General features: G+C 36.4%; 1 long non-coding RNA gene across 2 annotated transcripts; it reads left to right on the top strand.

The window, feature by feature from the left end:
* Positions 1-9,157: 9,157 nt before the first annotated feature.
* On the top strand, positions 9,158-11,295 carry LOC110863976. Of its 2 annotated transcripts, none has more exons than XR_002549512.2 (2): positions 9,158-9,193; positions 11,069-11,295. It is a non-coding gene; the product is annotated as an uncharacterized LOC110863976 (long non-coding RNA). The 2 variants fall into 2 exon arrangements; XR_004860824.1 differs by lacking the exon at positions 9,158-9,193 and adding an exon at positions 10,676-10,945.
* Positions 11,296-18,418: the final 7,123 nt, after the last annotated feature.

The following is an 18,418-nucleotide window of genomic DNA, read 5'->3' as shown; positions in this document are numbered from 1 at the left end:
TGTGAAAAATATATATCTTAAAAATAAGTTATAAATTTAATATAGTTAGTTATTAAAGATGAAACTACCAATTAATGATACATGTAAGTTTACTAATATACCCTTATAGTTACATTAAGTACAAATATTAAATGAAGTCTAATAAAGCATTCCTATTGGTTGAAATTTCTTCTTTTTTCTTCTTACAAAGAATTTCTTCTCATTTGAACCCTCCACTATATATATATACTAGTATTAAGCCCCTGCGTTGCAGCGGTTGTCATAAAACTGTGTTAAGTAGTAGCAATATTATATCATTGTCAACGATCACCAACACCGGAAAAGCTATAAAAAACAAAATAAATAAAAACGCGAAAAAATAACGCCGAACGAAAAGCAGACGTAAAATCTTTGAATCACGCACGCTCGTTGCTGAGAAATTAAACCGAAACGTAAAACATAGAAATAAAATAACTAAGTCCACCTGACCCGCGTGTTGGACGAACTTGTCAAATGCAGAAAAATAGATGTGACACGACGGGCCAGACAAACCGGAAAAAATATACGAAAAATGTTGACCCCACACGCACGTTGCGATGCGTTAACTCACAAAATTTAAAATGAAACGAAAAACTTGGGAAAGATGAAAAGTATGGTGGACCAAAATTGAAAATAAAAACCAGTTGTGATTAAATTATAAAAGATGAAAAATTTTGGGTTAAAAGTAAAAAATAAAGGGTCTAAATTACAAAATTAAAGTTATATATTAATTTTAGATAAAGATAAGGATAAAAATAAGTGATATCTATATATTGATTATTAAATATTAAAAGAAATTTATTAAACAAATATAAATAAAATTTATGAGGTTGAAGAAAGAGAATGACATGTGGCATTATTTGGAGTCTTTTATTATAAGTTAGATATATATATATAGGCAAAAGATCAAATACAAATAATCTTAACATACTAAACATACAAATTGAAGGAAAACCCAAAAAGACAAGGTGGCATTTTTGTAATTACCACCAACTATCAAAGTTACAACCAAAAATACCTAAAAAAACACAAATTTTTTTTTCATTTTTTATTAAAAAATCGCTACATTTCGTTAGCAAAAAAAAAAAAAAAAAAAAAATTGGCTGCTACTAAAAGTAGCGATTTTTTAATAAAAAATGTTAAAAAAAATAAAATAAAATAATTTGTGTGTTTTTTTTTTAGACTTTTTTAGGTTTTTTGGGGGGTTTAGTTTTTAGCATTTTAGCTTGGTTGGGGGGGGGGGGGGTTAGGGAGGGTTAGGTTTTTTTTAGGTTTTTGGGGGTGGGGGGGGGGGTTAGGTTTTTTTAGGTTTTTGGGGGGTGGGGGTTTAGTTTTTTTTGGGTGTGGGGGGAGTGGTTAGGTTTTTTTAGGTATATTTGTAGAGTAACTTTGATAGTTATTGATAATTACAAAAATGCCACCTTGTCTTTTTGAGTTTTCCTTCAATTTGTATGTTTAGTATGTTAAGATTATTTGTACAAGAACTTTACCCTATATATATATATATATATATATATATATAGAGAGAGAGAGAGAGAGAGAGAGAGAGAAAGAGACTAAGGATCCATTAGGAACTACCATTTATTGCGAGAACCACGAGAACCAATGTAAAGACAACCAAAACTACTTAAAAAAGCTTAGAAAACACACGTTTTTTTAAAGTTTCGATAAAAATCACAGCTTTTTATTTATAATAAAAAAATTAATTTATAATAAAAAATCGGTTAAGACGCACTTGCCTCTTTCTCTTACCAATCTTTCCGAAAATCAAAGCCAAACAGTTGAAAATACAAACTGAACCGTCACTAATGATTTGGCTCTGATTTAGTTTCACGATTGAGCTTTTTTAGGCTTTTATATAAGTTGTTCAAAACAATAGAACAAAAATAACTCGAATGCAGAACATCATATATAAACATAGGAATGAGCATGGTACCTATTCGGTACCGAAAATACATGTACCGAAAAATGGGGAAATTTGGTACAGGTACTAGTAGCGAATATACCGCTTCGGTACCGGTATTTACCGATGTTTTACCTGTAAATACCGCTACCGGGCCGAAAAACGGGGAAAATGGGTACCGGGTACTGGTACCGAATATACCCGGTATGGTTCGGTACCGGTACCCTGTACCAAATGCTCATCCCCATATAAACACCAAATAGAACTCAATTTCTTTGTATAAACACCAAATAGAGTATGGACTATGTGGCAATGAACTGGTGGTCGAGCGGTAAGTGAGAGACATGGTGTTCCAAGTGACCCAGGTTCGATTCCTTCCCTTCCATTAGTTTTTGCGGCACCAGGTGATGATGAGAGACTAGGCAGAAATCGTTGGTTCGATCATTGAACTAAGCGGATTTTAGCTCAACGTACTGTCGTGCCTTCGGGCAAGCGTTCATGAGCTTCGCCCTAGGTAAGGGTTTTCACTGTTTCGGAGGCAAGTGTATCCCGATGTGGTGATGTTAAAAATACAATTCAATATTTATATTTTATATAGTGTTTTAATTGGTTTTTTATATTTTACATATTTGGTCTGCTTCTTATGATTGGGCTTGGAGCTTTGTTGTACATGGGCTCAAGGTCAAGAGGTTGAAGCTGGGCTTTGCTGGTGGGCTTTATGTGTTCGGACAAGAGGCTACAAGTGGTTGTCCTAATTCTTGGTTATAATAAGATACTTCTCGAGACTTGAGAGATCATAATCGTTGTTCGTCTTTCTCTCTGTTCAAAATAACTCTCTAGCTTCTCTTTGAAACTTTTTAGGGTTACTTTGATCTAGTGAACCATTCTGATTCACTGATCCTGTGCGTTCTTGTTATTCATACATAACAGATCATTGTGTTACACAATGATCTGGTGTGAGTTATGAGTTGTTTAAGTGATTACTTTGTTCTGGAGATTGTTTTGTGAATAAAATCCTTTGTTTTGGGTTTCATCATCTTCGTATCTCTTTATACTGTGTACATTTTACATGTTATCAGAGCACTAGGTGCTCTTAGTGATATCGTTTTCCGCTGTAATCGAGGGCTTCATCTCAGAGTCAGTTAGGTCTGGGTGGTTCCTGGTAGTAATTGGAGTCTTGCTAGTTCCGGTTGGCTCTACCGACTCCAGATTTGATGATTTCTGTCTTCTTGGTGTTCGTGCCGCTGCAGTGATCGAAACCCTAATTTCTAGGGTTTTCTAGTGTTCTTGAAGAAGGTTCTTGTTGGTCTCTTTTATAGGGCAAACCAACAGAACTTGTGTGATTGTCTTCTGATCAGGTGCTTGTAACCCTAAGTGAAGGTTACAAGCCTGATTTGCTGGAGTTATACGCACCCCCTGTGAGATCGTTCTATCTTTCTCTTATTTTTATTGTCTTTTGCATCACTGAGTCATTGTGTCTAGGCATATTGATACCTGGTATAGCAAAGACCGGTTTGTTTTGGGGACATAGAGAGGGTTCACTCTGTTGCATTCTGTTTTCTTTGGTCGTGTGTCTATAGCTTCCTGGATATTGTGTGCGGAGGCACCTTTTGAGTGACGAACCTCTGATTGGATCGTTGTCCTGGTTTTGCTGGTCTTTATTTTTTGGTTTTGTCTAGTGTTATTCTGACTTAGTTTGTTTGTTCTTGATTGGTCTCATTCTGTGATATTCTGTTTTGATACTCTGTTTATTCTTTGACTGATATTCTAGTTGTTATTTGTCTGTTTGGATATTGATTGTCCTGTTCTCAGATAGTTTGTTTGATACTCTGATTATTTTGATTGATATTCTGATTTTATTGTGATGTGTTTCTTCACTTATTTCTTGATTATTTGCTATGACTGGTGATGATATTGTGATTACTACTAATAATAATATGACATCTACTATTGCGACTCTTGTTAGTAAGATTGATGCTGGTGATCCTTTGTTTCTTCATCCTAGTGATTGTGTTAATATGTCCATAGTTAATATTAAACTTAAGGGTACAGAAAATTATAGGGTCTGGTCTAATGCTATGGTGCTTTCTTTACAAGTTAAGAACAAGATGGGGTTTATTGATGGTACCTGTCGTTGGTGTCGCAAACCCCGACCCCTGCCCCGGGAGGCGGGCGACCGCGAGCTACTCAGAGCTGGTGGTATCGGTGTTTATTAATTTCGCAGCGGAAATTTCATCAGGACCGTAGTTAGGAAATATTTTATCAGAGTAAAACACCACCCTTTTATACTTAATAAGTATATGGGAAAAACCCAAGTTTCCATTACAAACATGTTTTTAGGGATAGATCCAAAATTTTATTGAAATAAAACTTCTTCTTTATTTAGGTAACTTTTATAGCCACTTTTCTAAGCCTTCAGTGCTCTCCAGCTGACTTCTATTTGGCTTTCACATTTTGTTACCTGAAACGCGTTTAAAAACATTTTATCAGCAAGAAATACTGGCGAGTGAATCCCAGTTTAATCAAAACAAGTTTAATCATTTTACAGCATTGAGGGAAATCCAGCAATTACATTTGTTTATATCTACTTTAATTACCACCCACGGTACTGTCAATCCTGACTTGTGGAAATGTTACTACTCACAGTGTAGCAACAAATCTTGTATACAAAACCCCAACATACCAACGATAATTGTAGATTTACAAATACTCAATCACTGTTAAATTTCAATTAAAACAATTGAGGTTTTGTGAAAACAGTTTACAAAAAGAAGGATTAACTCACATTGCTAATTTAGGTATTTCCTTGTGACTTCCTGGTTATAATCTATTAATTAAACAATGCACACGCGTTAGTATAATAACCCAAATTTACATTAGATATACCCTCCCCAAGACAGAACTCCAACGACTGAGTCAGGCAGAGCCTTGACATGCGTTACGGAGCACTAGATCGATCGAGCAGCGTAACTAATACGTAACCAGGGGTTATGATTCTTACATCGAGGCAGAGCTTCGCTATTTTAGAGGGTATAATACCCGGGAATTATAATTGCTATCAGAGAATTGAGAGAGAAAGTTGTTTTATGAACGAATTGAAACTGAATGCCAACGGTCCCTATTTATAGATCTGATCGAGCACTCTCTCGCGGCCTGCGAGAGAATTTGCTTTGGCCTTCGCGGCCCGCGAGCAAGGCAGGGTAGGCTTTAGCCTTGGCCAGTCACGGGTGTAGGTTTAACTCGTAACAGGACACGTGGTATTACCGGGTTGTACCTGGTTTCAGGCTGTCGCGCCTCGTGACTGAGGTAGCCAAGGGGGTCGCGGCCCGCGAGCGCCCCCTATTTCTTTTTTTTTTAATTTTGGGAAATTAGAGGTATTTTGGGCCTATTTTTCGTATACATGATGTATTTTAGGAAATATAGGGATGTTTTAAGGATTTTGGGAGAGTTGTTATATCCTCCCTACCTTGTTTTAGAACTCGTCCTCGAGGTCTACTGGAATAGGTGTGGATATTTCCTCTGCATCTCTGATTCGAGCTCCCAAGTGTATTCTGATCCTCTCTTGGAATCCCATTTCACTTTAACTAGAACTAATCTCTTATGTTTGAGATTCTTGGTCTTTCTGTCTTCAATCAGTAGGGGTCTCTCTACAAACTTAAGTTTCTCATTCACTTCTATGTCCCTAAGAGGTACCATTAACCATTCATCTGCTAAGCATTTCTTGAGATTACATACATGAAATACATCATGTGTTCCTGCCATTTCCTCTAGCAGTTGTAGCTGGTAGGCTACGGGTCCTATTCTTCTAATAATCTCAAAAGGTCCAATATACCTGGGGCTTAGCATTCCCCTCTTGATGAATCTGACTACTCCTTTCCATGGAGAAACTTTTAATAACACCTTATTTCCTACTTGAAATTCCAACGGTTTTGAACTGTTATCAGCATAACTCTTTTGTCGATCGTGTGTTGCTTTTAGTCTTTCCTTGACTTGAATAATCTTATCCGTTGTTTCTTGTACTATCTCTGGTCCAGACAGTTGCTTTTCTGCAATTTCTGCCCAACAGACTGGAGTTTGGCACTTTCGTCCATAAGGTGCTTCAAATGGTGCAGCATTGATACTGGTATGATAGTTGTTATTTTAGGAAAATTCTATTAATGGTAAATGATCGTCCCAATTTCCTCCGAAATCAATTACACAAACTCTAAGCATATCTTCCATTGTCTGAATTGTCCTTTCGCTTTGTCCGTCCGTTTGAGGATGATAAGCTCTGCTTAGATTTAACTTAGTTCCCATTGCTTTTTGGAAACTGGACCAAAAATGAGAAGTAAAATGGCTATCCCTATCAGAAACAATAGATAAAGGAATTCCATGCAATGAAACTATTTCATTTACATATAGCTTAGCTAACTGTCCCATACTGAAAGTTGCCTTCATCGGTAAGAAATGAGCAGACTTGGTTAATCTGTCTACAATCACCCAGATTGTATCATTACCTTTTCGCATTTTGGGTAATTTGCTAACAAAGTCCATTGTTATCAATTTCCATTTCCATATTGGCATTTCTAATTGCTGCAATAATCCTGAGAGTTTCTGATGTTCAGCTTTAACTTGTGAACAGGTTATACATTTGGCAACATAAGCTGCTATATCCTTTTTCATTCCTATCCACCAAAAATTCTTTCTTAAGTCTTGATACATTTTATCACTTCCAGGATATATCGTATATTTAGACTTATGGGCTTCTTCTAAAATTCGGTGGCGTAGGTTTCCTCGTTTGGGTATCCAAATTCTTTTCTTATGGAATCTCCAAATTCCATATGTTCCTTTTTCTAATTCCTTAATCATTCCTTTCAATTTTTCAGTATCATCCTTGATTACTGATTCTTGTACTTCTCTAATTTGATCATTTAAATCTATCTGCAGATTTAATTTGAGAGAACGTACTCTTCTTGGTTTTTGATGATACTTTCGACTTAAAGCAACGGCTACTACATTAGCCTTTCCTGCATGATACTGGATACTACAATCATAATCACTTCCATCCAGCGTCTTTGTCTCATATTTAACTCTTTTTGTCCGAAAACGTATCTTAAACTCTTATGATCTGTGACTTACTACCGTAAAGATAATGTCTCCAAATTTTAAGGGCAAAAATTATGGCTCCTAATTCAAGATCATGGGTTGTATAATTCTCTTCATGATTCTTAAGTTGTCTAGAGGCATAGGCTATAACCTTTTGACGTTGCATCAACACACATCCATAACCTAATTTAGATGCGTCACAATAGACTACAGAGTCTTTAGTTCCTTTTGGTAACGGTAGTATGGGTGCGTTGGTTAATCTTTGCTTAAGAATTCTAAAGGCTTCTTCCTGTTTTGGTCCCCATTCAAACTTAACAGATTTGCAAGTCAGTTTTGTTAAAGGAATAGCTATTCTAGAAAAATCTCGGATAAACCGACTATAATATCCTGCTAATCCAAGAAAACTTCTTACTTCCATTGATGACTCAGGGACTTTCCATTTAGTAATTGCCTCGATCTTTGTGGGATCCACATGAATTCCTTCATGATTGACTAAATGTCCGAGGAATTTGTAACGCCCCAAAACTCGAGTCTAAATATTTTATTTTGACATTTTATTAGGTTGGCATGAGTAAGTAGGATTTATTGTTCAAGTGGGTTATTTCACTAACAACCAAGTTATCTAACTTGGTTTGATTGTGTTGACTATAGATTGAGAGTGGAAAAACAATGGGGCCAACTATGTTTAATTTACAATCATAAGGGACTAATGTGGGTTAAAAGGGAAGTTGGGATATTATAAGAAAATATCAACACCCACAAACACACATTTGTGTGTGTTCTACGTCGATCAGAAGCTCCCAAAGGAGCCAAACCCTAGCTCAAGCTTATTTGCTCAAATTGAAAGGGGAATTCAACCCAAATCTAATGCATGTACCCGAATTCTTAGTCATCTAGCCCTAAAGATCACTTGGTAAGTTGTAATTTTTGATTTGGTGATTTTGATATGAAGTGGGTTTTGATCAACCCGCGAATTTGTATGAAATTGAGCATGAGAATGTATTAATATCATGATATAAAGCATAGATTACACGTGGTTTAGGTTAATTATATGATTAGAGATGAAAACCCACTTGTGGTAGTGAAGATGATGTTATGGATAATCATGTATGCTTAATTGTTGTGTAAAGTTTATGTATGATATTGTATGTAATGAGTAATTGTTAGTTAATTTGGGTATATTATGAGAATTATATGATTCAAGTGGAATTTGATGATGTTGATATGAACTAGTAAGAATATGCAATGAATGCTTGTACATAATGTTTTGTTAGTAGTACACCCGCCAAGTGTTCGATGAAATGCCTAAGAGAGCAAAATTGTGAAATTATATGAAAGTTGTGGGTAAGTATGTATAGAAGGTGCTTATGGTGTAGCCGTTAGCAAAATAATAAGTTAAGTGTGCTTAAGGTGGAGTCCATATGAGAATTCGGATTTGAATGTATGGTTTGGTAAAATTATGCATTAAGAACTTGTACCTTATGCTTCAATGGTGTGATGCTCGCCATGTAATTGATGCGCTTGATTTATGGTGATTAAGAGTGAATGTGTACGAATGTGAAATGAATAGTTTATTGATAAATGATAATGTTGGAGTTATGTCGTGTACGTATGTAAGATGATAATTTTGATTAAGTGAATGTTGAACAATGCGGTTGTCGAATGTAGAGTTATGAAAACATAAGTATGTGTATATTGTGTATGTGACTAGGTGATCATGTAGTTGTATGTGTTATACAACATTATGTATGAAATTAATATGATGTCATTAATAGGGTCTATTATATCAACATAAATGCGTGTTCGAAATTGGAAGTTATATGCTAGAAGGTTGACTTTCTGAAAGTCAACAGAGAATCCATAGCATGGTTAGGCATTTTGACACAAATATAAGAATCGAGAGATCATGGAATATGTGTTAGATCAATTATGTGTTATGTGTGATAACGAATTTAGATTTCAAGGATATTGAAACTATGTGGTTGACCAATCATGTCGTATGCGTGTTAGTGAAAGTCAATGTAGATAAGAGTTGGAAAATGTGTGTTAATATGAATGAGCATGAATACTAACATTATTATGGCATGACGACATGAAAGAATAGGAACCACACTAGCATGGACCAAGCATGGAAGGCTAACGGGTCAAGATGAGGCAAGCAAGCGGGTATGAACACGGATGCACAAGGTAAGTGATTTCCGTAATCACTTCTTAGTTTGTTTAAGTAATATAATGTTTTAATTAATTAAACATGATGTTGAGATCAAATATGTGATGAAGTCCTTCGTCGTAAATGATGGGAATAAAGTTGACCAAAACGCCCTTGATGGGTATATTGGGCAAACGATCTTAAAAGTAGTTTAGAAACAAGCTAATCGATTGGTGTAATGTTTTGGTCAAGTATGAAAGTGAGGAGTATAGGGTTTTGTATGTCGTAAACCTTTTTATGCACGAATACCCATAACGTGTAACACCCCAAAGATAAAAGACACAATAAATAATAATAAACTAAATGTGGGATCCTAAAGAATATGTAGTAATATGGTACCTAAATGTGGGATCCTAAAGAATATGTAGTAATATGGTACCTAAATGTGGGATCCTAAAGAATATGTAGTAATATGGTACCTAAATGTAGGATCCTAAAGAATATGTAGTAATATGGAACCTAAATGTGGGATCCTAAAGAATATGTAGTAATATGGTACCTAAATGTGGGATCCTAAAGAATATGTAGTAATATGGTACCTAAATGTGGGATCCTAAAGAATATGTAGTAATATGGTACCTAAATGTGGGATCCTAAAGAATATGTAGTAATATGGTACCTAAATGTGGGATCCTAAAGAATATGTAGTAATATGGTACCTAAATGTGGGATCCTAAAGAATATGTAGTAATATGGAACCTAAATGTGGGATCCTAAAGAATATGTAGTAATATGGTACCTAAATGTGGGATCCTAAAGAATATGTAGTAATATGGTACCTAAATGTGGGATCCTAAAGAATATGTAGTAATATGGTACCTAAATGTGGGATCCTAAAGAATATGTAGTAATATGGAACCTAAATGTGGGATCCTAAAGAATATGTAGTAATATGGTACCTAAATGTGGGATCCTAAAGAATATGTAGTAATATGGAACCTAAATGTGGGATCCTAAAGAATATGTAGTAATATGGTACCTAAATGTGGGATCCTAAAGAATATGTAGTAATATGGTACCTAAATGTGGGATTCTAAGTTAAGAATTTCCTTAATCCGGAGGTAGGATTTTAAGTTAATATGATAGAATGTGAATTTACAAGCATGTAGGAAGAAACGAGAGGTTAAACGGATAAACGGTTCAAAAGTTATGCGCGTTTTAGCGCGTACGAACGACAAAACAACATCAGTTTTGCCAGACGCCTTATTTAGCTGTTTACGGGTGTTTCTGGCTACGGGTAAAGGCAAGGCCCGTCGCCGACGCCTCTAGGGCCGTCACCGACGGCCTCCCCAAGTCTCAAAAGCGGAAATCTTGTTATTTAAGTTGATTTATGTATCGTAGGCTTCGGTTTGTTACCCGTGGACTACGGCGGGTTTTCTAAACATGATTTGATCGATCCTTAGATGTTTATGGGCTATAAATCAAAGTCTAAGTCCCATGTAACTATTGTATGATTATGTAAAGATGTAGGAAAGGTATGTACGTATGTAGTTGTGTATGTATGTATGTGTAAAGACATATATGAGGGTATGCACGTAAGTAAAGTTGTAGGAAAGGCATGTGTGTATGTAGATGTGTATGTATGTTTGTATGTAAGTACGTATGCATGCATGAATTGATATGTTCGAATTTTAACGTTACTAATTATGCGTTTGAGGTCGGTATGTAATGCAGGAATGAGTACATCGGATTCTTATGAAATTTAAGCCCAACCCGGAATAAGAGGATGAGTAAGGATAGTTGGATGAACTAAAGTTAAATTGTCAAATGTTATTCAATCCTTAATTATATGAGTTTTAATGTTATATGATGTTTTCGTTGACTAATGGCTAAGTTGTATATGACGCCCACAGGTGATACACGGACTTCTTCTGCTACTTAGGAGGTGAAGCGGACGTAAATCGAGTCAAGAGCAAGGATTGCACGGATAGATCGACCATATAGTTGAAATATGTAACGTCTAGAAATGTGAAATTTTAGTATGAATGTTGTGAATTCTTTTATAGAACGTTTAACATTTTAGCTTTTGGAACCTTCTCGAAAGTAATGTCGTTAATAAGGAAGGAAATTTTTAAAGCTCTTTTCCGCTGCGTCATTTTTTTAAGGTAAAACGTGTTAGGGCGTAACAGAATTGCACTTCTTCTAACCAAAATTCGCTTTTTGAGAATTTAGCGTAAAGCTTTTCTTTTCTCAATAATATAAGGAGTGCATGTAGTTGCGCTGCGTGTTCCTCTTTATTTTTAGAGTAAATGAGAATATTATCTGTAAAGACCATTATGAATTTATCCAAATATGGTTTACATATTCTGTTCATCATGTCCATAAATGCAGCTGGGGCATTGGTTAAACCAAATGGCATGACGGTAAATTCATAATGACCATACCTTGTTCTAAAAGCAGTCTTAGGAATTTCCTCTTCCTGTACTTTCAACTGATGATATCCTGAGCGTAAATCGATCTTAGAAAAGAATCAAGCTCCTTGCAGTTGATCAAACAGATCATCGATTCTCGGTAATGGGTACCGATTTTTAATCGTGACCTTGTTCAGTTCTCGGTAATCAATGCACATACGCATTGACCCGTCCTTTTTCTTGACAAACAAGATTGGTGCTCCCCATGGCGACGAACTAGGCTGTATTAATCCTTTTTCCAGAAGTTCATCCAATTGTTTCTTTAGTTCTTGCATCTCTGCGGGTGACAAATGATGGAGTGTGTGAAAACCGGGTGCTAAAGTGTATTATAATAAGTGTTTTATTGTCGTTAACTTGATTATATGTGTCGAATGTGATATCTACGAGCGGTTGTGGTGTTACAGGTTAACCGGGTTAAATCGACAAAGTTAGAGCGTTAAGGATGATGAACAAAGTGATTCGTGCTGATCAGGCGTTGATTCGGATCGAGATAGAGTTTGAAGATACAAGATACATGATGTGGCAATGTTCAAGGGTCTTCGGGTAATTAAATGAAAGTTGATTACGGTTTGGATATGAAAGATAAAAAGAAACAGAAACCGTTAAGCGTAGGTTACGTTCCCAAACCATAACTTACGGTTTAAAACATTGGAGGCAGCAAGAAACAGATTGTTGGTGGGAATTATTATATTCTTAACATCACCAAAAGTAGAGATCAATATAATTCTTGCAGTAGATTCACGTGGCTTTAGGCCATCACACAAAATTATCATATCATCATTGAAGTGGGCCGATAATTATTCAACATAATTAATTGGGCTGGCTCGATTGGGAGGCACATGACATCAACCACATTAATTCTTTGTGGGCCATCAAAACATCATCATGACTCTATGTTGGGCGGCTAACATTGAACATTGGGTTTTAAAAAAGTCCACAATTACATCAACAAGAGGGCAGCCGTCATATGGCTTTGGAGGGATTGTTACAACTCATCAATACATATCATCATCTTCGACGGCAGGGGAACAACTCTCGGACGCAAACAGAGGCACGAAGATCAATCTTACCAATGAGCGGCTAGTCTTTTATGGTTTCCTCTGGATGGAGGGTTTTGTAAGTTGGACAATTTTATGTGTTTGTGACAATCGTATAACTTGGTGATCTAAGCATTCGATGCTTTTCACCTTGATTTGATTTGATTTATTGGTTGTAAAGAATTACATTTATTTAAACCTTAATTTCTAAGCATTCAGTTCCCGAGAGTTCTAGTAATTGGGATATATTTGACATGGGGTTAGGGTTTGTAATTGTAATTGATAATCATTTGATAACTTCCCGTTATGTATTGACCGGAGTACTTAGTCGTTGGTTATCACAATTGATGAATTAGGTTTAAACACTTATGTCTATGTGAGTGTTTCGATTAAACATATAATTGAATCTAGCTATAAAACCTGAAAGCTGGAGGAACCATTGTTCTTTCTATTGATTTAAATCTCACTTTTAGTTCATAATTTTTAGATAATCAATAAAATCCAACAATTGAGTTTTACTTTTTAATAGTAGTTAATCAAAACTGAGCATTATACACTTTCCACAATCCTCCTCTGGTTCGATATCCGACTTACCCTATCTACTGGTTCAGTTGGTTTTTGCATGTCACTAACGACAGACATCAAAATGGCGCCGTTGCCGGGGAGTCGTGCGCAAAGTGTTTAGTGTTAAGTTTTAGTAAAAAAAAATAAAAAATAATAAAAATCCAAAAATAGAGTCAGTTTTGTTTTGTTTTGTTCAGATTTATGCGTGGTGCTTGTGTTTTTGTGTTTGTGCAGGATGAAAGATCTTACAATATTATGCGGCTATTCTAGATGCATTTTGTGAAGGGAACCACTTCACCTGTGTATCGGTTGCCACGAGGCCCGATTTAGACGGGAAAGAGCAAAATTGGCAGAACCATCGATGCCTTGCTATGATAATCCTTCCCTTCCACCATATTTCTATGACTCTGATACAACGGTGGAGGATGATTATTACTCGGATGGATATGATCGGGACGAGGATGCTTATTATGAGCCAAGGACGGATGGACGATGTTTCTGTTGCGGTCGTTGTCATACTTCTTATGATGAGGATGTGTGCGTGGTGTATTTGGAAAATCCAGAGTATTGGAATAAAAAAATGATGGATGCGTACATCTCCACACCGTATCAGGGATACCGACAGTATCATCCCGAGGAATATCCTGAGCCCGAGGGTGTCTATGCTTATCAGACCGAGGAGGAAAAAAAGCTTGCTATGTTGGAAGCGAGTTTATCCAAACTCGAGCAGTATTTATCAGCACCCAACCTTTCCGATGAAGATCGAATCAGTTGTCTAGCTTCCAAGTGTCAGAAGTTAAAAATGAAGATAGAAATAGAAGAGTGTCTCTCACCATTACCTGATGATATTAGAGATTATTCTCACATGGAGGAGGAGGTTGTGGAGGATAATACCACACCAATGAATCCTTTATCTGATGAAGAGTCACTGGTGGATCAGATGGTGTGTGAGGATGAGGAGGCAGAGCAGTCTGATGAGATGAATGTCTGTACCGAACCTCTCCCAATATCAATCATTCAAATTAATAAGTGTGGGGAAGAGTGTTCGAGGAAGAAGATGAGAAGGGTGAATCTACAAGACATCAGGGTACATAACGTGAAGTGGATTAGCGAAACCTGCATGTGCTTTCTAAACATGCCAATTATACTGACAAGCTTATGGAGAAGGCATGTAAATTTTCGGGCATTCGTTGGAAATGTTTTGGGTAAATGTGCATTGAGACCACCATAGCGCATATCAGGTACGATCTAGCTGAAGACCGTTAAACTTAGCGCTCTCGGGAGGCAGCCCGAGGATGTAGAGTATTGTACTTTGTTTGGTTTCGTTTTGGTGTGTTTGTGTTTTGACAGGTTCTTACGATGCCATCTTCACGGATGCAATGAATCAAGTGTGGGGATGTTTGGCAACATCCCCGGTGAGATCTCAAAGAATCTATGAGGGGCGTATGTTCCGGTTAGATCACAGCAGCTACACCACTACAAACACTCACTTGTTTTCTGATCAGGTGCACGTGTTTATCTATCATGTGTTTTATTTGTTTTCGTGTATTTGGTGGTGTGATTTTTTGTGTTGGGAGTGGTTTCTTTGTGTTGAGTCGTCTAGTTGTTAGCCGTTCATGGTTTGCGGGTGGTATCTCTCGGGTTATGACTATAAATTGCACCATACATTGGGGACAATGTATCCCAAGTGTGGGGATGCGGTAACTCGAGAGAGGGTTGGTAAGATTGACGATCCTAAATGCTTGAATTGGTTGAAATTGGAAAAAATTGAAAAATTTTAAAAATTTTTGTCTCAAGTATGCTTAAAGTACATGAAAACCAACATTTTCCATCGCTAAAGGGTTCCTACCGACATTAAACTAACTTAGATCCCTAGTCATGGTTGTCCCTTTAAGTTTCATGAGAGTATTTCTGACATGTTTTTAGAGAATAGTTGAGAAGAGATGCCTAACTAGGGGTAACATGCTTTAGGAATTACACATGTTATATGTCGGCAACCCATATTCCTTTTATTCGGTGAGATATTTGAGCCTACTAGATTGTTAGTTGAATTACAATAACTGTTCAATTGCTGAGTGTAGGCCACATGTTGCTTTGTGTTAGAACTTGTGTAGTTTGATACGTGCCGAGACTGTGGTTTAGCGTATACACATAGATGATAAAGGCATTAGGATCCATTCATTGTTTCGTATGTTGATTGTTTTTCCATCCCACCATAGTTAACCATATTGAGCCTTATGTCTTTCGTTTGTTACACCTTGTTTGACCCGTTTGATTACCAACCATAAATGACAAATATGTTTAGAAGTATGTTATGAAAAAAAAAATATGAAAAGAAAAGAAAAAAAAGAAAAAAAAAAGAGAGAAAAGAATGAAAAAGAAAAAAATCATTGTTAAAAATCACCCAAGTGTTAGTGTTATTGTGAATAAAATCGTCATGGTTTGGTATTTTCGTTTGTGTTCGCCAATAAAAATACAAAAAAATATATATATATATCCCTACCTTTACCCTTAACCCAAAACCTGAAAGTCCTTTTGATATGTGTTCCGTTAATTGATACAGTGGAGGTGTGATTGCTATATAAGCTTATGATTGCAAAGTAGCATATTTAGTTTTGAGCGAATTATATACTAGCACGTTACACGCTAGTCTTGATTGAACCGAGAGGAGTGATCATTGTGAGGGGCGTGTGGCATGTGTGTAGTAATATAAGCATGTTAGTTTTAGTTAGGAAAGTCTTAAATTGTTTTAAACGCTTATCACTTATTTGTCAGATTGTCAACCTCGATTGTGTCAGTCTATGGGACGGGTATGACTTGGGATCATGAATTGTTAATTCGGTAAGGGATTTGAAAGTGATTTGTTAATAAGGTGAGTAATGTGTATGATGGTTGCTTGAGGACAATCAATGTTAAGTGTGGGGATGTGATGGAGTGTGTGAAAACCGGGTGCTAAAGTGTATTATAATAAGTGTTTTATTGTCGTTAACTTGATTATATGTGTCGAATGTGATATCTACGAGCGGTTGTGGTGTTACAGGTTAACCGGGTTAAATCGACAAAGTTAGAGCGTTAAGGATGATGAACAAAGTGATTCGTGCTGATCAGGCGTTGATTCGGATCGAGATAGAGTTTGAAGATACAAGATACATGATGTGGCAATGTTCAAGGGTCTTCGGGTAATTAAATGAAAGTTGATTACGGTTTGGATATGAAAGATAAAAAGAAACAGAAACCGTTAAGCGTAGGTTACGTTCCCAAACCATAACTTACGGTTTAAAACATTGGAGGCAGCAAGAAACAGATTGTTGGTGGGAATTATTATATTCTTAACATCACCAAAAGTAGAGATCAATATAATTCTTGCAGTAGATTCACGTGGCTTTAGGCCATCACACAAAATTATCATATCATCATTGAAGTGGGCCGATAATTATTCAACATAATTAATTGGGCTGGCTCGATTGGGAGGCACATGACATCAACCACATTAATTCTTTGTGGGCCATCAAAACATCATCATGACTCTATGTTGGGCGGCTAACATTGAACATTGGGTTTTAAAAAGGTCCACAATTACATCAAGAAGAGGGCAGCCGTCATATGGCTTTGGAGGGATTGTTACAACTCATCAATACATATCATCATCTTCGACGGTAGGGGAACAACTCTCGGACGCAAACAGAGGCACGAAGATCAATCTTACCAATGAGCGGCTAGTCTTTTATGGTTTCCTCTGGATGGAGGGTTTTGTAAGTCGGACAATTTTATGTGTTTGTGACAATCGTATAACTTGGTGATCTAAGCATTCGATGCTTTTCACCTTGATTTGATTTGATTTATTGGTTGTAAAGAATTACATTTATTTAAACCTTAATTTCTAAGCATTCAGTTCCCGAGAGTTCTAGTAATTGGGATATATTTGACATGGGGTTAGGGTTTGTAATTGTAATTGATAATCATTTGATAACCTCCCGTTATGTATTGACCGTAGTACTTAGTCGTTGGTTATCACAATTGATGAATTAGGTTTAAACACTTATGTCTATGTGAGTGTTTCGATTAAACACATAATTGAATCTAGCTATAAAACCTGAAATCTGGAGGAACCATTGTTCTTTCTATTGATTTAAATCTCACTTTTAGTTCATAATTTTTAGATAATCAATAAAATCCAACAATTGAGTTTTACTTTTTAATAGTAGTTAATCAAAACTGAGCATTATACACTTTCCACAATCCTCATCTGGTTCGATATCCGACTTACCCTATCCACTGGTTTAGTTGGTTTTTGCATGTCACTAACGACAGACATCAACAAACGGCAAGGTGCCTTGGCAATCGGTGCTGTCCCTGGTAGTAGGTGAATTCTGAATTCAACTTCCCTGTCTGGCGGTAGTCCCGGTAGCTCTTCTGGAAACACATCGGAGAATTAAGATATTATGGGAATATCTTTCAATTCCTTTCCTTTAGTGTTAATGATTATAGAAATCATATACACTAGTGATCCTTTCATTGCATAACTTGTTGGTTTCATCACAGAGATGAATTTCGTGGATCTAGATGGCTTATCTCCTTTAATTGTGATCTTTTCACCTTTTGGTGAATTTACTTGTATTGACTTTTGATCACATAGAATACTTGCATGGTTGGTTATTAACCAATCCATTCCTAATACAATATCAAATCCAGCCAGATTCATTGGGTAAATATTAGCAATAAAATTATGGTTTAGAATTTCTATTCTTGCTCCCTGCAAGATTTCAGTGATCTTAATGGATTCTCCATTTGCTGTCTCTACTAAACATTCTTGTTAGAGTTTAGTTAATGGTTAATTGAGAAGTTTGCAAAATGAAGTATTAAAAAAACTTTGGTTTGCACCAGAGTCAAATAATACTTTAGCAAAAACATTATTAACTAAAAACGTACCAGTAATCACGCCCGGAATCATCTTGGCTTCTTCTGCAGTCAGAACAAATACTCTAGCATTCTTGGTAGTTTTGTTGTTCATGGCTAGAACTAGTTTCGGACAGTTCGGCTTAATATGTGATCGGAGTGTCGCGCTCCAGTCAAAGATAATTTTTATAAGCCCAAATTACCCTTAACAAATAGCTAGTGGTAGTAAGGGGTCGAACCACGAAGAGTATGTGGTTTGCGAATGGATTCGATTGAATTATGAAAAGATGTCACA

This window comes from Helianthus annuus, chromosome 6 (assembly GCF_002127325.2).
Source record: "Helianthus annuus cultivar XRQ/B chromosome 6, HanXRQr2.0-SUNRISE, whole genome shotgun sequence".
Classification (NCBI taxonomy): domain Eukaryota; kingdom Viridiplantae; phylum Streptophyta; class Magnoliopsida; order Asterales; family Asteraceae; genus Helianthus; species Helianthus annuus.
The sequence above is the reverse complement of the archived record's forward strand: the minus strand, read 5'-3'. Positions and strand labels throughout refer to the sequence as shown.